The sequence below is a fragment of the Bicyclus anynana genome, chromosome 5, assembly GCF_947172395.1.
Source record: "Bicyclus anynana chromosome 5, ilBicAnyn1.1, whole genome shotgun sequence".
NCBI lineage: Eukaryota > Metazoa > Arthropoda > Insecta > Lepidoptera > Nymphalidae > Bicyclus > Bicyclus anynana.
This window is the reverse complement of record NC_069087.1, coordinates 17,362,100-17,384,612: the sequence shown is the minus strand read 5'-3', so window position 1 is coordinate 17,384,612 and position 22,513 is coordinate 17,362,100. Positions and strand designations below refer to the sequence as shown.

At 38.0% G+C, this 22,513-nt stretch overlaps 1 protein-coding gene and 1 long non-coding RNA gene across 6 annotated transcripts in view; one reads left to right on the top strand and one right to left on the bottom strand.

Moving 5' to 3' along the window:
* The window catches only part of LOC112050883 (mediator of RNA polymerase II transcription subunit 13), a 123,507-nt gene that overhangs the window by 7,071 nt on the left and 93,923 nt on the right, over positions 1 to 22,513 (top strand). The gene's annotated exons all lie outside the window — the stretch shown is intronic.
* Positions 979 to 14,828, bottom strand: LOC128198127 (uncharacterized). Of its 3 annotated transcripts, none has more exons than XR_008250868.1 (3): positions 12,368 to 14,774; positions 10,793 to 10,945; positions 979 to 3,143 (listed from the first exon to the last, which is right to left on the bottom strand). It is a non-coding gene; the product is annotated as an uncharacterized LOC128198127 (long non-coding RNA). The 3 variants fall into 3 exon arrangements; XR_008250867.1 differs by having other exon boundaries at positions 10,862 to 10,945; positions 12,368 to 13,505; XR_008250866.1 differs by lacking the exon at positions 979 to 3,143 and having other exon boundaries at positions 10,769 to 10,945; positions 12,368 to 14,828.

The window sequence follows — 22,513 nt, the reverse complement described above, 5'->3', positions numbered from 1 at the left end:
GATAAACTATCGCCTCGTCACTCGGTATCAAGGTTCGAGCCCGGCGGTGGTGATTCTTATCAACTCATAAAACTTGCTACTTGGTTTACGCACTGGCGCGGAGTTGATATGAATATTATTATTTTCATTATTACGACTTTTAGATAGTACTAAATTAGATATTATGTATTTTTTATTTATACGAATGACAGAGCAAGCATATGACTAAAGTGTTTTTCAGATAGCGCATTGGTATACGGTGACTGTCGTCTGTATGGCGTTGATAATACGTATTACTATCGTAAATCGCGGATAACTTTCAAGAGTTAAACAAACTGTCACCAGCACCATCCTACATGAAACTAACTGTAGAAACACCAGCTTTTACTCTGGATATACTATACTGTATCATTTTACTACTCGTATAACTAGTCGTATTGGAGGTACCAAGCGAGTACTTCGCTTACTATTTATACTTACAAGTTCTTCCGTGAACTCTTTTAGCTCTACTTTTAAAACTAACATCAATGTTGTTCATATTTACACCGAATGACTTCTTCTTCAGAACCTAGACCGTGGTTGCATCGCCCAAAGTAACTGGATATATTATATGGAAAGAAATAGAGTTCCAATTGTATTTTTTATAAATTATTAAAAATATAGATGTCTCCTTGAAGTGTAGATAAAACTATTGCAATAGAAAAAAAATAATAATATTAAGTCTGTCTGGTTTGTAATCCAAAAATAACTAATGACGAGCTAACCGCGCGCGTCTGATAGCTCACCAATTGGAATATTAAACAATGAGCCGCAGTTTCTATTGCTCCTTGTCAAGTTAGACCTGTGTGTCTATGGGTCATGAGGTCCTATGTTCGAGTCCTGTATAAGGCTCGGAAATATTGGGTCCTTCTTACTACCAGGATATTCTTAGTATCAGCCCATTCTTGATAAGTCGTGGTGTCTTGGACAGCATGTTTATTCATCGTTCCCGGTGGTTATGATTAAAATGTGATAGTGATTGTCACAGAGACAAGCTATCACTAAACCACCAACGCGCATTTGAGCAGCATGGCTGGTCTAAGCTGACAAATCCGCTAAATAATGAAATCTGTTTTCAGTTGATTACAGAGATTACAACATAGCACCACATTCATGTTACTGGTAATATTACATGTAATTGAGTAGATTTACAATTTTATTAGACAGGTTTTGGGACCTATGAACACATGTAGGCCGCGTTGGTGTGGCCTTAGCCTTATGAGACTCGAAACAAACGTATAAATCGAGAGCCACAAACACGGCAATTGACCTACAGAGGTTTGGAGCGTTGATGCGACGCCAGCGCCGCTTATCGCTCTGATAACAGTATTGGCGCTGTTATCACGACTCGATGCCGGCGTGTATTATTGTCGAACAAGTACTAATCATAATAAACAAAATAAAAAAAACTTCAAATTGATGGACAAACTTTGAAGATCTTAAATACCATATAGAATACAAATCAAACCTAAGGCACCTCCTAGGCATGCCTGCTATATAATATCTCGGCAATTATTCGACTATCACTTCTGGTTTATTTCGACGGCCTCCGTGGCTCAGTGGTACGCGCGGTGGACTTACAAGACGGAGGTCCTGGGCTCGCTCCCGGCGACCGATTGAGGTTTTCTTAATTGGTCCAAGTCTGGCAGGTAGGAGGCAAAGACGTACCACCAAGCGGTTTAGCGTTCCGGTACGATGTTGTGTAGAAACCGAAAGAGGTGTGGATTTTCATCCTACTCCTAACAAGTTAGCCCGTTTCTATCTTATATTGCATCGTCACTTACCATCACGTGAGATTGTAGTCAAGGGCTAACTTATAAAAAAATATATTTTTCGGAAAAAAGTTGCGATGTTTTTACTTTATTTATAAAGTTGTAAGCTGATAAGGTTGTTGTGTCTAGTCGTAGTCAGCCTTCGAGTAAATTCCTCGTAAGTCAAACAGACCTCGCAGAAAGCAGCTCGAAGCTGATCGCATGCAGGGTATAATAAAAAAATATTTAGGAAAAAGCTCGTGTTTCTCAAGAAAATGCTAAATGGGTCCGATAAAATGCATTGTTGTGGGTAATATAAATTACGTTGGTACTAAAGCGTAGGTATACCGTATTGAGGTCGTCCTTGATAAATACAGATTGTGGAAGGCGTCCTTCACCTAGATCCTGGCTTGCTTACCTGTTTACTTATTGAAAACAATCTGGAATTCGTTCATAAACTTTTATTACTGTTTCTTGCCTTCTATTTTAATATTGTCCGCAACTACGCCGGCAATAAATCCAAGCCATAACTTCTTTATAAAAGACTTCTTCCCCTATTTCGTCTCCTTGTTTCATTTTTGCGTACAAAAAGAAGCTTGTTCCAATGATTAATCTGTGTACCAAGATTTATTTAAAAGTTTCTTGCCGGCAAATCTCAGCTAACCGGTAGTAGACCTTCTCAAACTTCTTACAAAAGAAAGAATTTTCAAGTGCTTGTAATTGTAAAGTAAGCCTACTTCAAGTAAATGAAATTTATTTGGTTTTCGTTCGATTGAAATTGGCGATTAACGTACAATAATCGACAAACAGACGTTTAGCTGCTATCATAATTGGAATATTGGTATGGGTAATAAATGATAGGTAATTAATTAGCTATAAGTTAAAAACAGTGTTAATTATTTTGTCTTATTTCCTTTTTTATTGAATTTCACAAAACATACATTTACAAAAAACAAAGGTAGCGCTATTGAAGACTAGTAGACTCACCGCGGTTTCACCCGCGTAGTTTCCGTTTTCATGGGTATGTGGAGATAAAATATAGTCTATGTTTATGCTTATCAGCGATAATGTAGCATTCTAACGGTGGAAGAATTTTTAAAACCGATTCAGTAGTTTCAGAGCTTATTCAATTCAAACAAGCAATCAATCTTACCACTTTAATATAAAAATAAAGCTATCAAATATAGAAGGACTTGTGTATGTCACACTGTACTGAGCACGGGTGTCTACTATCTAAGCACGTCGCGGCGCCGGACGCTAGGGAGAGGTCTCACTCTGTTATCTTGAGTCTTGACCCACATAACGGTGACCGCGACTCGCTCGCAGCAGACACTCCCGCTAATCCGGCGTGCGCAGTTAATTGTCCCCTGTCATCTATAAACGTGAAAAAAATCAGGTTAGGTTGGTAGAAAAGGATGGGGTCGTTCTGAAATGGGATTAGTGATGTCAAAGTTCGATTTTCCTTGATTATGGTATTAAATGTTTACAATTAGGTTTAACTTTGGTTAGGAAGATGCTGCTGAAAGTTTTGACTTCTTTAATAAGAGCATAAGATTTATTTAATGTTTAAAAATCTTGGGTTACATTCCTAGCTCTAGTAAGAATTTATAATATTCTAAATTGACTTCTGGAAGGTTTCAGCAGTGGTCGGAACTTTAAGCAACTTTTAGCCGACGCCCCTCGGTTTCACTTGCATAGTTCCCTTTCCCGTGAGAATACAGAGATAAATTATACCTTATGACACTCACAAATAACGTGGCTTTCTTGTGGTAAAAGAATTTTCAAAATCGGTTTAGTATATCCAGAGATTACCCTCTACAATATCACAAACGTTACCTCTTTATAAAATTAGTATAGATAGTATATGTAGATAGAAGATAGTAATAAAAATAAAGTATATGTAGATACCTACCGCGTGGAATCAGTCATACATGCTCAATTTATTTATAGTATACCTAAGCCTTTGAGTTACACGTGTATTGTTGTCAATGCTATAATACCCTAGCGGTCTGCGTAGGTTGCAGTTGAGACTAACCTGGAAGCTGCAACACATAAGAAACCTGACTGTTACGATCATGTTATCTTGACCTACATATCGGCCGCGCGTGGAACACTCTCGCTAATCTAGTGTACCGCATTAATCGTCTCCACCTCTAAACAATTATCGGCAACTGTTTCTAACGCTCTGTGTAATTATTGACTTCTCTATTATATTGATTACCCACTTCCCTTGCCGGTACCATACGTGGGTTAAGGCCAAGGCTTATCGATGCGATGTGCGCATTAGTGATTAATAGAAAATTAATTAAAAGTAATGCGAATGTAAGTTAAGTTGGCTTACGGTTATCACTGAAAAGTAGCGTACTTACTAACGGTATATGAACTACCTACTCATCTCTGAAAACACAGTTGTTAAACCCACAAATTTTACCTTCAGATTAAAAACACGGATATTTTGATTGGCGGCAGAAATAGTAGCTGATACATAAGAGCCGTGATAGCCCAGTGGATATGACCTCTGCCTCCAATTCCGGAGGGTGTGGGTTCGAATCCTATCCGGGGCATGCACCTCCAACTTTTCAGCTGTGTGCATTTTAAGAAATTAAGTATCACGTGTCTCAATCGGTGAAGGAAAACATCGTGAGGAAACCTGCATACCAGAGAATTATCTTAATTCTCTGGTATGCAGGCATTGGGCCAGCGTGGTGGACTATTGGCCTTACCCCTCTCATTCTGAGAGGAGACTCGAGCTAAGCAGTGAGCCGAATATGGGTTGATGACGACGACATAGGAGTTCGATGTTAGTATCTCAATTCGTTTATTACGCACTATACATATTTTTTTGATTTCTCTCTCGCGGTCGTGTCGTAAATCGAGGTCGTTCAGTCGGCCTCGGCCTTACGTTTCTTAATATGCAAAGAATAGGTACCCAGTCAGTACTTCGACAGATCAATCATTTTGTAGTCGCTACATGGTAAATGATTGATATATTGATGTTGTACTTTGCGCTTCAGTGATCAGTGATGATGCAGATCAAGATGGAATTATGACATTCTTGCGTATTGTTTTATACAAATTATATTGCAACTAATTGCCTAGCTGTGGATGTTGACAGTGTACTGGAACGCTAAATCTCTTGGCACATTAGTGGTACTCGTAAGCAGTAGGCCTAGCACGGGACCAACGGAAGAGAAATAGACGAAATGTCGACCAATTGCGGCAGAGATGTGTCAGTTCCATCTCGTTCGTCCCAATGTCATGCAAGAAATTTACGGTTGCACCGTTATTTATTAAAATTTGTCTATTTTTTTTTATTCTTTACTAGTTAGCCCTTGACTACAATCTCACTTGATGGTAAGTGATGATGCAATCTAAGATGAAAGGAGGATGAAAATCCTAAGCTTAGTCGGCCTAATCTAGCCACGGCTGAAGCCTCTCACCAGCCAGACCTGGACCAATTAACAAAACCTCAATCGGCCTAGCCGGGGATTGAACCCAGGACCTCCGTCTTGTAGATCTACCGCGCATACCACTGCAACACGAAGGCCGTCTTCACGTGATACGCATGTTAGACCTACAGATACTCGAAACAGGAAAACCAGAGCCATTATATAAACAACTAGCGGACGCCCGCGACTTCGTCCGCGTAAATTTCGATGTCAACTTTACTACTACCCCTACCCTACCCTACCCTACCCCTACCCTACCACTACCCCAACCCTACCCTACCCAACCCCTACATCTACCCCATCCCTACCCTACCCCTACCCCCACCCTACCCCTACCCTACCCCTACCTTACCCCTACCTTACCTACACCCTTCCCCCATCCTACCCCTCCCCGTACCCTATCCCACCCGTACCTCTAACCAACCCCTACACTACCCCTACGCTTCCCGACCCGTACCCTACCCTACTCTGTAACTTGTCTATCTTACTCCTACCCTTAGCAAAATCGGTCCAGCCCTTCGAGAGTGGTGCGATTACCAAGGGAAATAGTTACTTCTATGCTAATAATATAAAGAGGTAAAGTTTGTGTGGTTTTAGAAGGTAATCTCTGGTTCTACTGGACCGATTTGGAAAATTGTTTTACCAATAGAAAGCTACGTTATTTGCGAGTGTCACAGGCTATGTTTGATCCCCATATACACACGGGAACGGGAACTACGTAAATGAAAGCGCCGGGCGTCATATAGCGGAATTTCTGCGTCTTTTAGAAATTTTGTATTATCTCCGAAACTATTTAAGTAATTAACATACTGTAAAGGGGAAATCTTATCTCCATAATATCCTTGTGATTATTAAATAATTTATTTTAATAAGGATTATAGTTTAGTTGCGTAAATAATGACGTAAACCTAAGTATATAAAATTAATAATTTTTAAAACACAAAAGGTACTATATCTGCTAATATATAGAAAATAGATATATGGTGTCGCGGACTTTTTTGTAGAACTTTTAAAGATACATAAAGTCTCCATACATTAATTTCCATTTTACACAATAGTTAAGGCAGCGCATGCGAATAAGTCTGTTTAAGAGGATTTTCAGTCCGACCTGTATGACAAAAATTGTGATAACTCGGCTAATATATATGATATTAATATAAAATATAGCCTATAGCACTCCCCGATAATGTAGCATTCTACTGGTGAAAGAATTTTTAAAATCGGACCAGTAGTTCCGAAGATTACCCCATTTAAAAAATGTGACAAACTTACAAACTTACAAACTTTACCTCTTTATAATATTAGTATAGATATCGATTGGAAGATATTACGTCTCCGATCATTTCGCATCGTATTGAGAGTTATTTACGAACCGCACCGGCCTCCATGTGCGAAACGGGAAAAAGAGCATAAAAAATATAAATATAATGAGACGTTGAAACAGAAAGTGTTTGCATAACGAATACAAAAAAAAAGTAGGTAGGTATTTTCATCGCGAGAGCCAACCAAACATTACCTTGACCTGACATGTTACTCGTGATAATGCAAGGGAAAAGGACGCGAGATATGGGGGTCAAGGGCCTGTGATGATGCCGGGTTACTGATTGATGATTCCACTCATCACTTTGGAGATTTGTCTGGTAAAGGCGTTTGTGAGAAATGCGCTGGGAGTCTGGGGAGATTTTTGGTTGTAATTCATTTTGTCGACAGTCGCGTTTCTCTACTTACTACTAGCTGACGCCGTGCGGTTTCACCCCCGTGGTTCCCGATCCCGTAGGAATGCGGGGATGATATTATAGCCTTCCTCGATAATGGGCTATCTAACACTGAAAGAATTTTTCAAGTCGGACCACTAGTTCCTGAGATTAGCGCGTTCAAACAAACAAACTCTTCAGCTTTATAATATTTAGTACGGATGTGTCTAGCGACCTAGGGTAATAAAGGAATAGTCACATCATGTTATTAAATGAAAAGCTGGCGACATAGTTTACGTTAGTTTTGCTTGCGTAGTGTAGACTGGACAATTTTTGCATAGTTAACAAGAATGACACGTAATAGTGTACTTATTATATTGTCGGTTATAATAAGCTTGTCGTCATCATTGTGTTATTATTAAAAAACAAATACTTTGTGTTTATTACATATTGTTAGCTACATAACTACGTGTCTTTTGGCTTGATATACTTACAGGTATATATCATTGCTCATTTATTTTTGCTTCTTTTGCCACACTGCACGAATGTTATATTATATGCAATGAAATTAAATCTACTACATATTTAAGAATAAGGTTTAAAAATTATTTAAAATTAAATAGTAGTTTTAATCTTATCACCTTGGCCCTCCTTTGATGGCCCTGTATTCACGGAAAACGAGTTTAAGCGAAATACATTACAAGTTACTCGACTAAATACATATGTACCTAAATGTTTAAATAAAAACAAAATATACCATATACTAACTTCATATTTAAAAAAAAAATGTTTTTAAAAATTCGCTGAGGTCTGTTTGTTCAGGCTTGCCAGTTGCCAAAGACGTATCAACTCCCTATGTCGTTATTCGATACGATATCGATATTTAACAAAATTATATGCCTTTTCAAGTTAGTGTATGAAACATCGATATAAATCTTTAGATGGGCCCCTTCATATTAAAGAACGCACAATGTTATGTCATTACTCAAAGACGTGCACGCACATCTTAACTTAGTATGCAACAAGCGCATGCTGTGACTTAAAATATATTTTACTGTTTTGTTAACTTGTTTTATCACTTTATTATGTGATCGCTTTGGAAGTGTAAAAACATAAGCCGCAACACGAATATAATGAGAAAGTTGTTACTTTTCATTTGTAAGTATTTGCGAAACTAATGACAACTCCGCGACGCTTTGGGGCCCATCTAACGATCTACGATCGATGGTATGAAAACCCACCATATGAAGCGACGACATACAGCTTTATATTAAAAAAAAACCCAAGCGATCAAGAATTGAACACGTAACCTCACAGGTATTCTAAAGCGCAAAGCGCTACGCCCATGATGAAGCTGTAACGTCATACAAGTACTTAAACGAGATAAGTAAGTTGCAATACTGTCGCTGTGGGTCAATGTTGCGCAATTAGGTATTGTACGCGTTAGCTTGTAAACAAGGCCCTCTCGATATAACTCGGAAACTCGGCCGAGTGCCGCGTCGGAGGGCATGCGATTAAATTTAAAACGCTTTCACTCGCTCCCCCCCAGTCATCTTACATCCCTCCCCCCCATTGGCGCAGTCGCCAACTTGGAGATTGGAGACTCGTTTGTCTGCGATCAGTGTCGGTGATTGCACCCGATGGAGTCGTCCATTCTATTCTATTTGTTTACATTCGACTTGATATCTTGTCTTCGATCGTCGATCAATTATTCTCACGTCTATAACCCACGACTATAACTGATCGTGTATTAGTCACTGCGTGCGTCACGGCTCGACTTATGAAACGTCTTCGCTGCAGAAACATGAGAATAATTGACCGTGAATGGCTGACATAAACTTTTGTTTCATTCGGCAATTGTGTTGAGCACACTAGTCAACTCTGTTTAAATGTAATATTCATGGCGAGTCGGACAAAATTATGAACTCATCATTATCAACCCATATTCGGCCCACTGTTGAGCACGAGTCTCGAGAGGGACAGAAGTGAATAAGTGAATCGGAGACAGATTTCATATCCACTGAGCAATCACGGTTCTTATAACTTACTTGACATTAGTGAAGGAGTGGAGGGGAATCTGAAACAGTTTATAGATTGCAACTAAAAGCTAGTTTAAAGATATACGTACAAGACAGTAAAGCCCCTTGTTCCTATGTGTCAAACGTAATTTTCCATTAGCTCATGTTACCGTTACTTAGCATAACCGTGCCCTGCGATTCAGAACTAAAATTCCCATTCAATCATTCAATTAGGCATTAAAGTTAAGGAAAATTATACGTAAGAGTACTAATTCGACCTCTGATATGAGTAATAATCGTAATACATTCAACTTGACGGCCTCCGTGGCGCAGTGGTATGCGCAGTGGACTTACAAGACGGAGGTCCTGGGTTCGATCCCCGGCTGTGCTGATTGAGGTTTTCTTAATTGGTCCAGGCCTGGCTGGTGGGAGGCTTCGGCCGTGTCTAGTTACCACCCTACCGACAAAGACGTACCGCCAAGCAATTTAGCGTTCCGGTACGATGTCGTGTAGAAATCGAAAGGGGTGTGTATTTTCATCCTCCTAACAAGTTAGCCCGCTTACATCTTAGATTGCATCATCACTTAAAATCAGTTGAGATTGTAGTCAAGGGCTAACTTGTATATAAAAAAAAACTGTTTTTTAAAACATTACTGATTTTTTTCTGTTTAAACTACTTTACATTTAAGAGAAAAGTCTTATCACTAAACAAAAGGAACATTTAACTTTTTTCAATAATCACGACTAAACATAAACTTAACGTTACAAACTACGTAACATGTAACTTAATTTCCTAACTGTTTTCCACTCATTAAATTTGTCTAGAAGTAATTAAAAAATAACAAAAAGTATACATGAGTATCGAGTATAGGTACATGAAGTTGCAGGGAAAAGTAGATCTAGAAATAGAAATTGTTAGGATATTGCTAGCGGCCTTTCAGTTTGACCTTAGTCAAAGGACGAGGTATAAATAGATAATGTTTATGGCATACCTCACGGGATGATGTTGGCATTATTAAAACTTGTGAACTAAGTACATATAGTTTGTGTTCAACGTATAAATATCAAATTGTGACGAACTATCTGGTTTTAATGTCCTTACGTAGATTAATAACTGATCCTAAGATTGATTAACATTTCAGGTCAGTATAGTAATATAAAAGTTCTAAATTAGCACAGTTTTGGTCTTTGGCTGTGCTTATTTAGGATGTCTTATCGACACTAGTATTATAAAGAGGAAATATTTGTATGTTTGTATGTAACGAATAAACTAAAAAACTACTGGGCCGATTTGAAAAATTTCTTTTACCAATAGATAGCTACATTATCAGGGAGTAAAGGCTTTATTTTATTCCCGTATTCTCATAGGAATGGGAATTAAGCGAGTGAAATTGTGAGGTTCTGCTAGTAATACTCGTACAATCAGGTTAGCTATTTTAAATGAAATTCCTATGTCGTCCTAATCGTTCATCATTAACAACCCATAATATTTAGCCCACTGCTGAGCACAAGTCTCCTCTCAGAATGAGAGGGGGGACTTTATTCCACCAAACTGATCCAATGCGGATTGGCAGAGTTAACACGCGTAGAGAATGAAAAAAAATCTCAGGTATGCAGGTTTCCTCAGGATGTTTTTCCTTCACCGTTTGAGACACGTGATACTTAATTTTTTAAAATGCACATAACTGAAAACCCGGAGTCCCGGACCGGATACGAACCAACGCCCTCCGAATCAAAGGAGAGGTCATATCCACTGGGCTATCACGACTGATATTAGTGAATTCAATGTTAATAATAGTTAATGCAATTTTAGTGTTCAATTTTTAAAAATCAATATGTAGTATATTTATTGAAAGTAGTACTTTTTATTTCAAGCATACGGGGATAATATTCCTCCAATCCTTTGTATTCGTGAAAGCTTTTGTACATACGTGTATGTACGCGCGTGCTTTGTTCACGCAGCGTTGGCAGCCCTTCAATCGGAGCTCGCATTATGTCACAGTGGAAGTAGGGCCCTGAAACAATGTACATGCGTCCCTTGTTTTAGGATGCGATATAGGTGGGAAATCAACATAAGCTTTTTCATAAAACCGTGATATTACTAATACTCAACTCTGGGGTTATTGTCATCTGTGACGATGACAATTTAATGACAATTAAAAAAATGGGTACTTTGAAACAAACCCTCAGTTTGTCCACGTCGTGGGACTTCGCGTCGGCGATTTCTCCTGACCAGAAATATTTAAATTTGAGCGTTACCATAGATTATGCCCTTTTTAAGGCGGTCAAGAGACGGGTTTCGACTTGAAAGTGTTTTTCAGATAGCATGGGTACGGGGATAATACGTACTACTATAGTGAATCGCGGCAAACTTTCAAGAGTGAAACGAACTGTCACCGTGTATGTTAGTCGGGTAGGAGCCCACTCAACTTTGGGAACCACTGTTGAGAGGCTTCAGTGCTGTTGGAACTCTAATAAAAATGGGAAATAATCCCTCAGTCCTTGGTGCACATGAAAGCGTCGCTGCAATATGTACGAGTGGCCTGCTTTGTTTGCGCAACGCCTCGCGCTCAGCCCTTCTGTCGTCATCTGCATTACGTCACAGTGTTACTTGCGCGAGTTACTTGCACGTTTACTTGTTGTTTACGACTAATGTAATACTTGTACCGCGAGTTTAGGTAATCTGCAATCAGTGATACACTTCATAATATCAACAATGCATGGCCTACCCGGAGGACTCTAGGAATCTGTAATTAAAAAGGAATTTTCCATTTTGTACAATTTGTACGTATAATATCACATCCGAAAAGTCTCTTTCACTAAAGAAGAATTGATTTATTAATTTACACAAAATGGAGATACTATTATTATTATTATAACTTTATTGCACAAAAAAGAAAATAACAAAAGAACACATACATTTTTAGGCAAAAGGCGACCTTATAACTACTATATTTGTTTCTACCTCTTTAATAATTTATTTTTAAAATCACATGAAAATTATTAAATTAGTTGATGATTTCCCTATTACAATTAAACGTATGTGAACTTTAAATATGTAATTTAAGTATATCTCAAGTATAAACATTTTGAATTCCAAAAAAAACCACTTGTTTCTTATTTCTTGCAATAATAAACTACACTCCGTGTTAAACACTCATAGTAGTAAATTATTAATTGTAGGTACGTTAAAAGCTAACGTAAAAAAAACAAATGTAAGTACAATACAAGTCGCGCTACGCGATCGCGCCGATACGGGTACGCGGAAAATCTCACATCCGCAACCGTACAGAACTTAATTCACAACACGTATTACGTAATATAAGCCAGCAGCAAAAAAAAACTGGGGCAAATCCTCAAAATTCTAGATACACTACAACACGGTTCGTTGACCTCGGCCGCTTTGCGCTACTTTACCGTTAGCTAGCGAAGCCTACCTTGTACCCTCCAGTCCCTTCACCCTTGCAGCGCTCAGGGTGTAAGTCGGAGAGTTTTTCTCTTTTTCTCCACACGTACGGGTAAGTCGTTCGTGTCTCGGATCCTTCAGTTTTCTTTGTAACTTTACCGCATATGTAATTGGTGCCTTTATAATATGTGGCTGTTATGTGGTGCTGTAATCAGTGGCGTTCACTTAATGAGCTTCTTACCCAGAGAACTCACTATGGACCTGAAATGCAAAAGGAATAACTTTGTATAATTTTAACGTATAGTGCATATGAAATTTTTATTAATATTATATATTTTTTTTTAATAAAAAAAAATTTAAAGATTTAAATTTTAAAAAAAAATTTAAAGATTTATTTTTAATTTTATAGTTATCTATGTTATTTTTGGAGACAACAGAGTCAAGAGTCAAGGATATTCTTAAATTGTACGAATTAGGTGCCTGTACTGTACTCACAGTGAGACAGAATTTAGGCTACATTTGTGTTGGTGACTTTACCTATTTTTTTTATTTTTTGAGTGAACTTTTTTGATAAATGTGTCACAGAAGTACACTTCTGCCCTCAAAATCTAAAAAACTATATTAATTGGACCAGTCGAAAAGCTCCGCGTAAAACAAAGTGACGTTAATTCGAGTTGACGACTCGCGTGAGGTTCGGAGCCAAATTTTGGTCCCAATTTTTAATTAGCGCTTTTTGTATACCCCAGTTCAATGTCCGTGGCGCGACTGCTAAGGTCGAGAGCATACCAACTAACAAATTGTCGCAAAAAAAGTATTTTTCATAATAATTGTTAACGTGATTACGTAGCCTATGAAGTATTGGGTATGGAATCGTATAAGGCACTTTACTTATTCGCTTTTCAAAACTTGCACATTGCAGAAACAACACTTACGCTAATCTTGACTACCAACCTTTTAGATTTTGCGGCACAGTTGCTTTAAAAGATGCGAAAGTACCTACTTTTTCTTTTCTTATGTCATTTATTAACTGTGCTTGATATATACGAGAATACTTCACAAAAACCGTTATTATAAATGTGAAGAGAAGAGGCATGTAGGAGTAGAAACACTGTGCTACTTTGTTATTAGTTGATAATGATTATTTTGATAGATTGGAGGCGATACTGTCAGATAATACAGTGACAGTCATGGTTCATACCTGCTATTCAGTTTACATACACAAGGCATTTTTTTATACTATCAAAGGTTTACTAATCTATTAGTGACTAAAGGCCTAGTTAAATAATTAGATTATTATCATGTCATCCGTCCGCTTTATCCAAACTATCTTCGTTATAATATACATGTGCTGGAACTTGGTTCTTCATACAACATTGCGACTTTTTGTCGGTGAACATCACGTCGATAGTGTGACCTTGTACTAAGTTATTAATTCCACTCGATTACGACATGATAAAAGCGTGCGAACAATAGAACCACAATGCGAGGCTCGTTGTAATCAAAATATTGCACATTGCCACTGACAGCCGTGATTGGGAGCTCATTCGTATTGTAATTGGTAAATTTAACGAGTTTTTTGCAAGAATCCACTTACCTATCGCAATAGATAATGACCTTTTAAACGTACTGGCACTTTATTTACTGTGGTATTTACGGGTTTTACCCACAACTTATTATCTTCATTGACTAAATACGACTTCTTGGGAAATGACAAATTTGTCAATATAAACTTTCATCCTCTATTCCCAATGAAGCTTATTAATCCTCAAGTGACTATAACTTCACCGATATTTAAATATTTTATCATGACAAAGTACTTACATCCTTCTTAATTTGTTCTAAGCCTCTTCTTAGCCCCTTCTAAGCACGGTCCCGTTGGACTTGTAATATTTGTCGTTTTTAACATTTATGATAAATACTGATAGTATATTAGTGAATAATAATAACATGATTACAAATATGAAATTAATTGGACAACTGTATGATAGGATTATCTTGCTATTCCAGTATATATGTAGGACGAGCGGTTCTTGGTTTGTCTATTTTCTAAATAATACCTGCTATTTATTTAATGATACATGACATAACATTTTGTTAATGAGCTTAAAGTTCATTGTTACCCGCCAACGAACTATTAAACCGTCAATGACTCTTAACCACCGATCGGCCAATACATTCGATAAACAAACACAATCCAGTGGTATAGTGAGCGCGATGAAAAGATCACAACAGTAGATATTGTTGTGGCAACGATTGCCGACACCGCGCCGCCGCGCCGACGGCGCCCGAACCTCGCGGGAGCTTGGCCCTAGGGCTGCCACCATATATTAATTCTTGGTATTGTCAATTTTAATAGTACATTGAAGTGGTAGTGGGTTAGTGCTGTCAGTTGGACGACATTGTGTTGTGGCCGCGTCTCAGCAAGCGGCTTGTAGGATGTCCCCCTACCACTTTGAAAGAAAGAAAGAAAAAACATTTATTACATAAATTGTGCCACACTTAACCCCTTAACACTATTGTAGTGCCTGATACTCAAACAACTTAATCTAAACACTTCTTGAAGGATGCATCGTTTGATTGCAAACAGCTTAGAAAAGAGAAGGTAGGCGCTGCTTGAAAGGAAAAGCAATTCTATGTCCAACAGGCAACAGGCATAATGCACAGGCATAACAGGCTGATAATGATGATTGTCAAGTAGATGTTGACAAATAACAGTAGATAAATATGCCTGCCACACTTTAATTTATGAATTTTAACATGCAAATACTGTTTAACATAAGTCAAGTTAACCTGATTGCCCAAAAAGTAATGGGGAATCCGGAAAAAAATACCAATTAGCATATGTTACTCCCACAACTGATATGAAGACAAGATATACCTGCGCTGCTGAAATACGTAACTCTCTTTTACGTAGCGTAGCTGTCTGGAAGACAAGCAATGGTTGTACGAGTTTTATTTATACTGGAGAATTGAGTCGTGACTGTGTGTTTATCAATTTATCATTGTAATCATAGCCTAGTAATGTAGTAAAGATATATTAAAACAGTAGTGTGAAATTATGTTTACATAAGTTCAAAATGCATGAGGATAGACGCCTTTCCGTTCTTTCTCAACGCTTTGCCCTAACATAGTATTAGACAGATCGTTGGTGGCAACCCTAGTCCGGCCTGACCTCAACGATCGGGCGCGTGCCTCGAGACGCGTTCGGCGCATAACAATCAGTGGGTGTTAGGTGCTCTTTCATACCTATTCCTCTTTGACCTTATTGCAGTACGAAACACAATTACAGAACTTACTTTCAATCAGGGAAATAATGTTATTATTAGCACCCACATCTAAAAGATTAACATAATCATATTAAAAACCCCGCTTACTTTTAAACAACCGTTAAAAATCTGCCTGTGTGTCACTGCTATCGAATAAGTCAGCCTCTGACGATCAAGTAATATCACGTGCCTGCAGCGCTAACGGCTTGACTTGGTAGAATTTTCCATTTCGTACAGTTTGTACGTGTAGTGCTTACCCTGGTCATAAACATTGTGCACGTCGCTGGAGTCTAAAGAAATTCCTCCGACAACTAGATGACTAGATCGACATTACTATGGGCGGTGTGGGCGGTAACGAGTTAACATTCACGTCTGCGTCTCAATCTTGCGCATCGCAGTTGCGGTAGGTGCGACAGGGACGGGAACAGATGTTAGTCAAGCGAAACATATTGTTTTATCTGAGGAAATATTACGTTGATAAACAATTACCTATGACCCGTGGGCTTACAGATTTGTTATTGCTGATGGAAGCATCAATTTCCATTTGTTGCGCTATTGTCGTATGAAATTTTAATGTAAGATTTTAAAAAAAGAGGTAAGGTATCCCATATTAGAGATTTAACGCAAGCTTTATGTCTAGAATGAAAAGTTATGCTTGTCAGTAAGTTATAAAAAAATTGTTTTTTTTTTTTTTTCAAAAATGAAAATCAACATTTTAATGTTTAATACATTAAAATGTTGATTGTAAAAAAGTTACAAAAAAAAAACAAATTCTTAAAGTTCTGTGATTTAAGTGTAGACTTGTGGTATGTAAATACATACATACATGGCCTAAATTCTTACCCTGATCATTTCTTTAGTTGTAGAGGAAAGAGAACTAAATATTGGTCATATTACAATAATAAAAAAAAATAACATTTTTTTTTTAACTATCTCAGACTTAACAATATCAATACGATGAGTTGCAAGTGCAAGTTGCAACAAAAAGGACAATAAAAACACAAGTAATATTCTCTTGAAATGTTAACTAACAACGGGTTAACACTCCACAGGGTTTGTTCGACACAAAAACAAACAATATTGCAACACTGCGTTACTGTAGGTAGCTACATGTGTTATCTCGATCATTGATTTTAGAATATCGCTGCTCTGCGCGTACTAACAGTAACCGTACGTTCACTGTGAGGCGGGTAGCGCCCTATGCCATAATAACTGGTATCTTGTTATGGCTAGAGATGAGTTTTGCTTGGGAGGTGTAAAAGGTAGGGTCACCACATCGCTACACTGGTACTAAAACTTTGTCGGGACTGAAAGATATTCGATTCATAAGATAGATAAAAGATACTCGAAACTGCTGGCCTATTCAGTAACTTAGTCTTTATTAACAACCTATTAAAATAAACATCTAATCAACTGGGAAATGTCATCTACCTACTGTGTGAGATCCACGAAAGGTTGTCAGTAGACACAGGATGACGTTTGTTACATAGAATCTCAATTTCGTAAATTTCAACTAACATAAATGTCAAAGATAGTGAATTAGCTTCCTGAGCGTAAAAAGGAAAAAAATTGACAAAGACATTATGATGTTTGATTTTTATGATTTTAATTTGTAATTAAATAATCACGTTAATTTAAGTCAATGAAACGTGATTCTTTAAAATTACTTAGGTGTGTAGTAAAATCATACAAATCTATCACACTTATGTACACAGAAGGTATGATGTAATGGAGATGTTACTCACTATGTACTAATTATATTTAATCTATAAATTTTATTTAATATTTTTATTCTAAAATAAAAATATTAAATATTTTTATTCTAAAATAAAAATGTATACTAATATTATAAAGAGGTAAAGTTTGTAAGTTTGTAAGTTTGTAAGTTTGTAAGTTTGTAACAATTTTTTGAAATGGGGTAATCTTCGGAACTACTGGGCCGATTTTAAAAATTCTTTCACCAGTAGAATGCTACGTTACCGGGGAGTGCTATAGGCTATATTTTATATTTCTATCGTATATAACTACTGATATATCGCGGGTTTTCTCTTACAGGTCAGACCGAAAAACTTACTTATTCGCATGCGCTGCCTCAACCATTGCGTATAACTGAAATAAATGTATGGAGGCTTTTTGAACCTTTAAAAGTTCTACAAAAAAGTCCGCGACACCATATATCTATCTTTTATATTTTAGCAGATATAGTAACTTTAGTACTTTAATAAATTATTTAAATTTTAAACTAAGGTTTACGTCATTATTTACACAACTAAACTTAAATCCTTATCAAAATAAATGATTTAATAATCACAAGGATATTATAGAGATAAGATTTGCCCTTTACAGTATGTTAATTAGTTATATAGTTTCGGAGATAATACAAAATTTCTGAAAGTCGCAGAAATGCCCGTATATGACGCCCCGCGGTTTCAATTACGTGGTTCCCGTTCTCGTATGAATATGAGGACCAAACATAGCCTATGACACTCGCAAATAATGTAGCTTTATATTGGTAAAAGAATTTTCCAAATCGGTACAGTAGATCCAGAGATTACCCCCGACAACCACACAAACTATACCTCTTTATAGTATTAGCATAGAAGTCGCTTGGGAAATTATAATCTTTTGGTCATTGCACCACGCACAAAAGGCTGGACCAATTTTGCTGAGGGTAGGGATAGGATAGAAGTAGGGAAGGGGTAGGATAGAGGTAGGGTAGGGGTAATTTAGGGAAAGTGTAGGGTAGGGTAGGGTAGGGTACGGATAAGGTAGGGATAGTGTAGGGTAGGGGCAAGGTAGAGGTAGGGGAAGGATATGGAACGTATAGGGTAGGGGAGGAGTAGGATAGGGGTAGGGTAGGGTAGGGGTAGGGTACGGGTAGGGTAGGGTTAGGGTAGGGAAGGGTTAGGGTTAGCGGTAGGGTAGGAGTAAGGTAGGGGTAGGGTAGGGTATGGATAGGTTACGGGTAGGGTTAGGGTAGGGTAAGGTGGGGGAGGGAAGGGTTAGCGTTAGCGGTAGGGTAGGAGTAAGGTAGGGTAGGGTAGGGTAGGGTAGGGTTGGGTAGGTTTACGAGCAGGGTAAGGTAGAGGTAGAGAAGTTTACATCAATTTTTACGCGGACGAAGTCGCGGGCGTCCGCTAGTATTAAATAAAAGATTTCGACGAATTAAGAACCTCCTCGTTTATTTGAAGTCGTTTAAAAATATAGAATATGTTTAAAGATGATATTTTGTCCTCTTGTCTCGTCCTGCTGGCCTTTTGCTAACTTTAAGTGATATAAACGAAAGTTACCAACTAGCTATTGTTAGTAATTCTTAAGTCACGTGATTTCGTATTCACTATTTGTTTAGTGCTAACTGATCAAAATTACTAACCAGTACATTTGTCATTATAATTTTCGTTGTGTCGTTGGATATATCAGCTGGATAAAACCCGTTACGTATGCATAAAGATTTACACATTCTCTGTATTTACATCGCTAGGATATTGAATTGAGTGAGATAATCTGAGATGCAGCAGAGATGTGGTGACCCTACTTATCACCAGGCGGCTGAACGTGAAATGATACGCGCAATCCATATCGATGTCGTTCGCGGAAGCGGCCGACATGAAGAGTTCGTGTCACGCGCCGTGTGACGCCGGGGAAATGGGGAAATCGTCTGAGCGTCACTTAATCACACTAGTGTTGTAATTAATGTAATTTTTTATCCCGCTAAACTGAAATTATGGGCGAACCTCTTGTTTGAGGTTCCGCGACCTGTAGAGTTCTAAAATTAAGCTTACTTCATCTCATTTTATTTTTAATTTCAAGATATTTTACACATAATAATGTTCTATCTTGTTACGTGCGTTACGCTCCCCTAAATAAAAAATAGTCCAAAAATGTGTGTAGTGACGTCACAAAACAAAAATGCAGTAGCCGAAGTGCAGGCCGGCGCGCGCGTCGCCCGTCACCCGCGATTGTTTACCCGAGCTAACGTAACCGCGCGGTTGCCGCGCCGCTTCGCTTCCTCTCACTTTCGCGACGCGCCGTCCCGCTCGCGCGCGCTACACGCGTCCCGCTCCCGCCGTAGCGGTGTTCGACTTTTTTGGACGTGCAGTTTTTTCCGTTCTCGGTTATGCTCGCTTTGCGGACCTACATTGTTTACAGTCAACTGTTCATTTGATTGTGTGAACATTTTTGACGTCTCGCGCGCAGCGGTTGGCGCTCTGTCCTTGTAGATGTGGGGTCAGGGGTTCAAATCTTGACGAGATACACATATCAATTGGTTGTTATCGCAAGAGCATACTATCCAAACTGTGTCGTAATCTTTATGAGTAGGTGATAATATGGTCTACGTGTCTAAACTGCATTTAGCTTTGTCAATATCATCACAAAAGACGTCAGAAACGATTCGATCTCATTATTTCTATAATTGCACTTGATTTTGTCTATATCAGCACAAATGACGTCAGTGTTTCATTTGATCTCATAACTTATTTGAATATTAGTTAATTATTGAATTGTTTAGTATTATGGTACTCAAAAAGGTTTCGTTTGCCGCCATGTTGTTAGCTAGTCGTGTCGGTCAAGGTGAGGTGACTCGTTAACATATCTGGCATTTTGAGAGTGAAATTGTAAGACCGAAATTCGACTAATTTACAACGTGCTTAATTAAATGTGTTTGGTCTTGCTTTTGGCTTCATCTGTAATAAAGTTTAGCCTTAACCTGAGTTGATCCTCAGTCCTCGAAACCTGTCAAGTCCACTACGGTTCAAACTTTATAGTTTTCTATCGTACATGTCTGCTAGAAGCTCTCAGCTTTTTATAAAGGAAATGCCCGAAATTCAGCACATTTTTCAGAACGATACAGAAATGAAAAATGTGCTCAAAAAAACCTCAATATCTTGTATATTTTACTGGACTCTGCCATTAGAATCTTAGCCGAGTTAATATTCACCAACAGGGAAAATAAGATAATTTCATTATTTTTACACCAACTGATTTTTATATCCTCTTTGATGCGTATTTCACTGACTGTCAATTGTCTTTGTAAACGCGGGCTGTCAATGTCAAAGTCAATCAAAGTCTGAGATGTCATTGTCAAATATATTAATTTGATTAGATGTGTCAAGTTAGTGTGAAATCCACAGTAAAACTGTCAATTAGACACAGATAATGATGAATGAAAAATATAGATTTCTTTAAAAATTTGTCTCATAAGTTTACTTTAATTGTCCTAACTTATCAGCTCTATATCATTCGTATAATTTGGGCGTACACTGTGTTTCTGCTGTACAAAGGTCATCTCAGAATCTCAGTCATGCATTTAACATTACCACCCTCATCCCGTAAATCCCTATTGGAGTAGCGTGGTGGGTGCACACTCCATAACCCCTCTCTTATGAGAAGAGATAACTGGTAGTGGGCCGTTAAGATAGGCTGATGGTGATGTAATTACGCTAGTAGAAGTTCGCGGTGACGTCATCGGTCTGCAGCGGGCCCGGGAAGCTGGCCCTTTGAATGGCGTCGCTCGGGCGTTATCTGCCGCCTCGCTGAGTTCCCTCTGGCGTTTAAAACTCTAATGACCGCAAACCTTCCGACTAATTTCACTCTGCGTTTGTCTCTTTACTGCTCTTGCTACGAGAATTTTGTAATGGTTGAATGTTTTTATTGTGTCTAAAAAAACTTATATTCAGTTTTTTTATTTAATAATGTTGAAAGCATTGCAGGAACCTTCAAGGTTTATTTTCAGTAGTTAAATGTGACTTTATAGCCTTTGCTCAATAGTTAAAGAGACGGATGTAAAAAAGCTTCAACCTGCTTGTTGATTTATTCCTATTTGGAGTTACTGCAAAGTTGGGAAGTCGACCTGGGCGAGCAGAAGCCTTACCAGAGGGTCTAGTAGAATCATCTTCCGCACCAGCAGTAAATTCATTACAAAGAAACACCTTTGATTTTTCAAAAGTAATCATTGAGTAGTGCTCTTTGTACCGCTATCAAATACTGAATCGGAGATTCTTTTCCACCAATCGTTTTTGGGCGATACGATACAACCTCATGATTCTGGGCTACAATTTTCATGAACCGTTGACACAGGCGAAATTGCAGACTTTACAACATCGTCGCAATTTAGCTTGGCTGTCGGTCTTTTACCGAATATACTTTGGCGAGTGTGCTCAGGAATTTCACCATCTAGTTCCTCCTTCCCCTTTCTACCACAGTAGACATCCATATATTGTGGATGTCCAGGCAACTCGTACGGAACGATTTGCATCTACATTTCTAATTCGTACAGCAAAAATTTGGAATGCCCTTCAGGCGTTTGTGTTTCCTGACACCTATAATTTGAACACCTTCAAAGCTAGAGTGAATAGGCATCTTCTAGGTAAGCGCGCTCCAACTTAGACCGCATTAATTGCTTACCATCAGGCTTAGTTGTAGTCAAGCGCTGGCAATGGGGATGATGACTAGGTTTTGAATATATTGATTTTTATGATACATTCGGGTAAATAGGATCAATGTTAACTAATTTATACATAAAAAGCAAAGATTGTCTGGATATTTGCAAAATAAATGAGATTATAAAATTTCAAAATCTATTAAAAATATTTTATCGTAACTAGATGAAAATTCATACAGTTTTAGCTTCCTAACATTAAATGTGACATTTTTTAATAAATGAACTATAAGCATAAACGCACAAATAACAAAGATATTACTAATTTTGTTTGAACGCGCATACAAATCTAACGAACATTACATTGCCTATGACGTCATTAGTTCGAGCCATTTTGTATGGGGCGTCTTTCAGGTATCCGCGGCAGCGCCGCAAACCTGACTCTTTAAATCCCTGTAGCTCCGAAAGTAATGATCGCAGATACCCTGTTCCTTTTACAAAATTGCTTTACTATTAGTATACTCTTAATTTA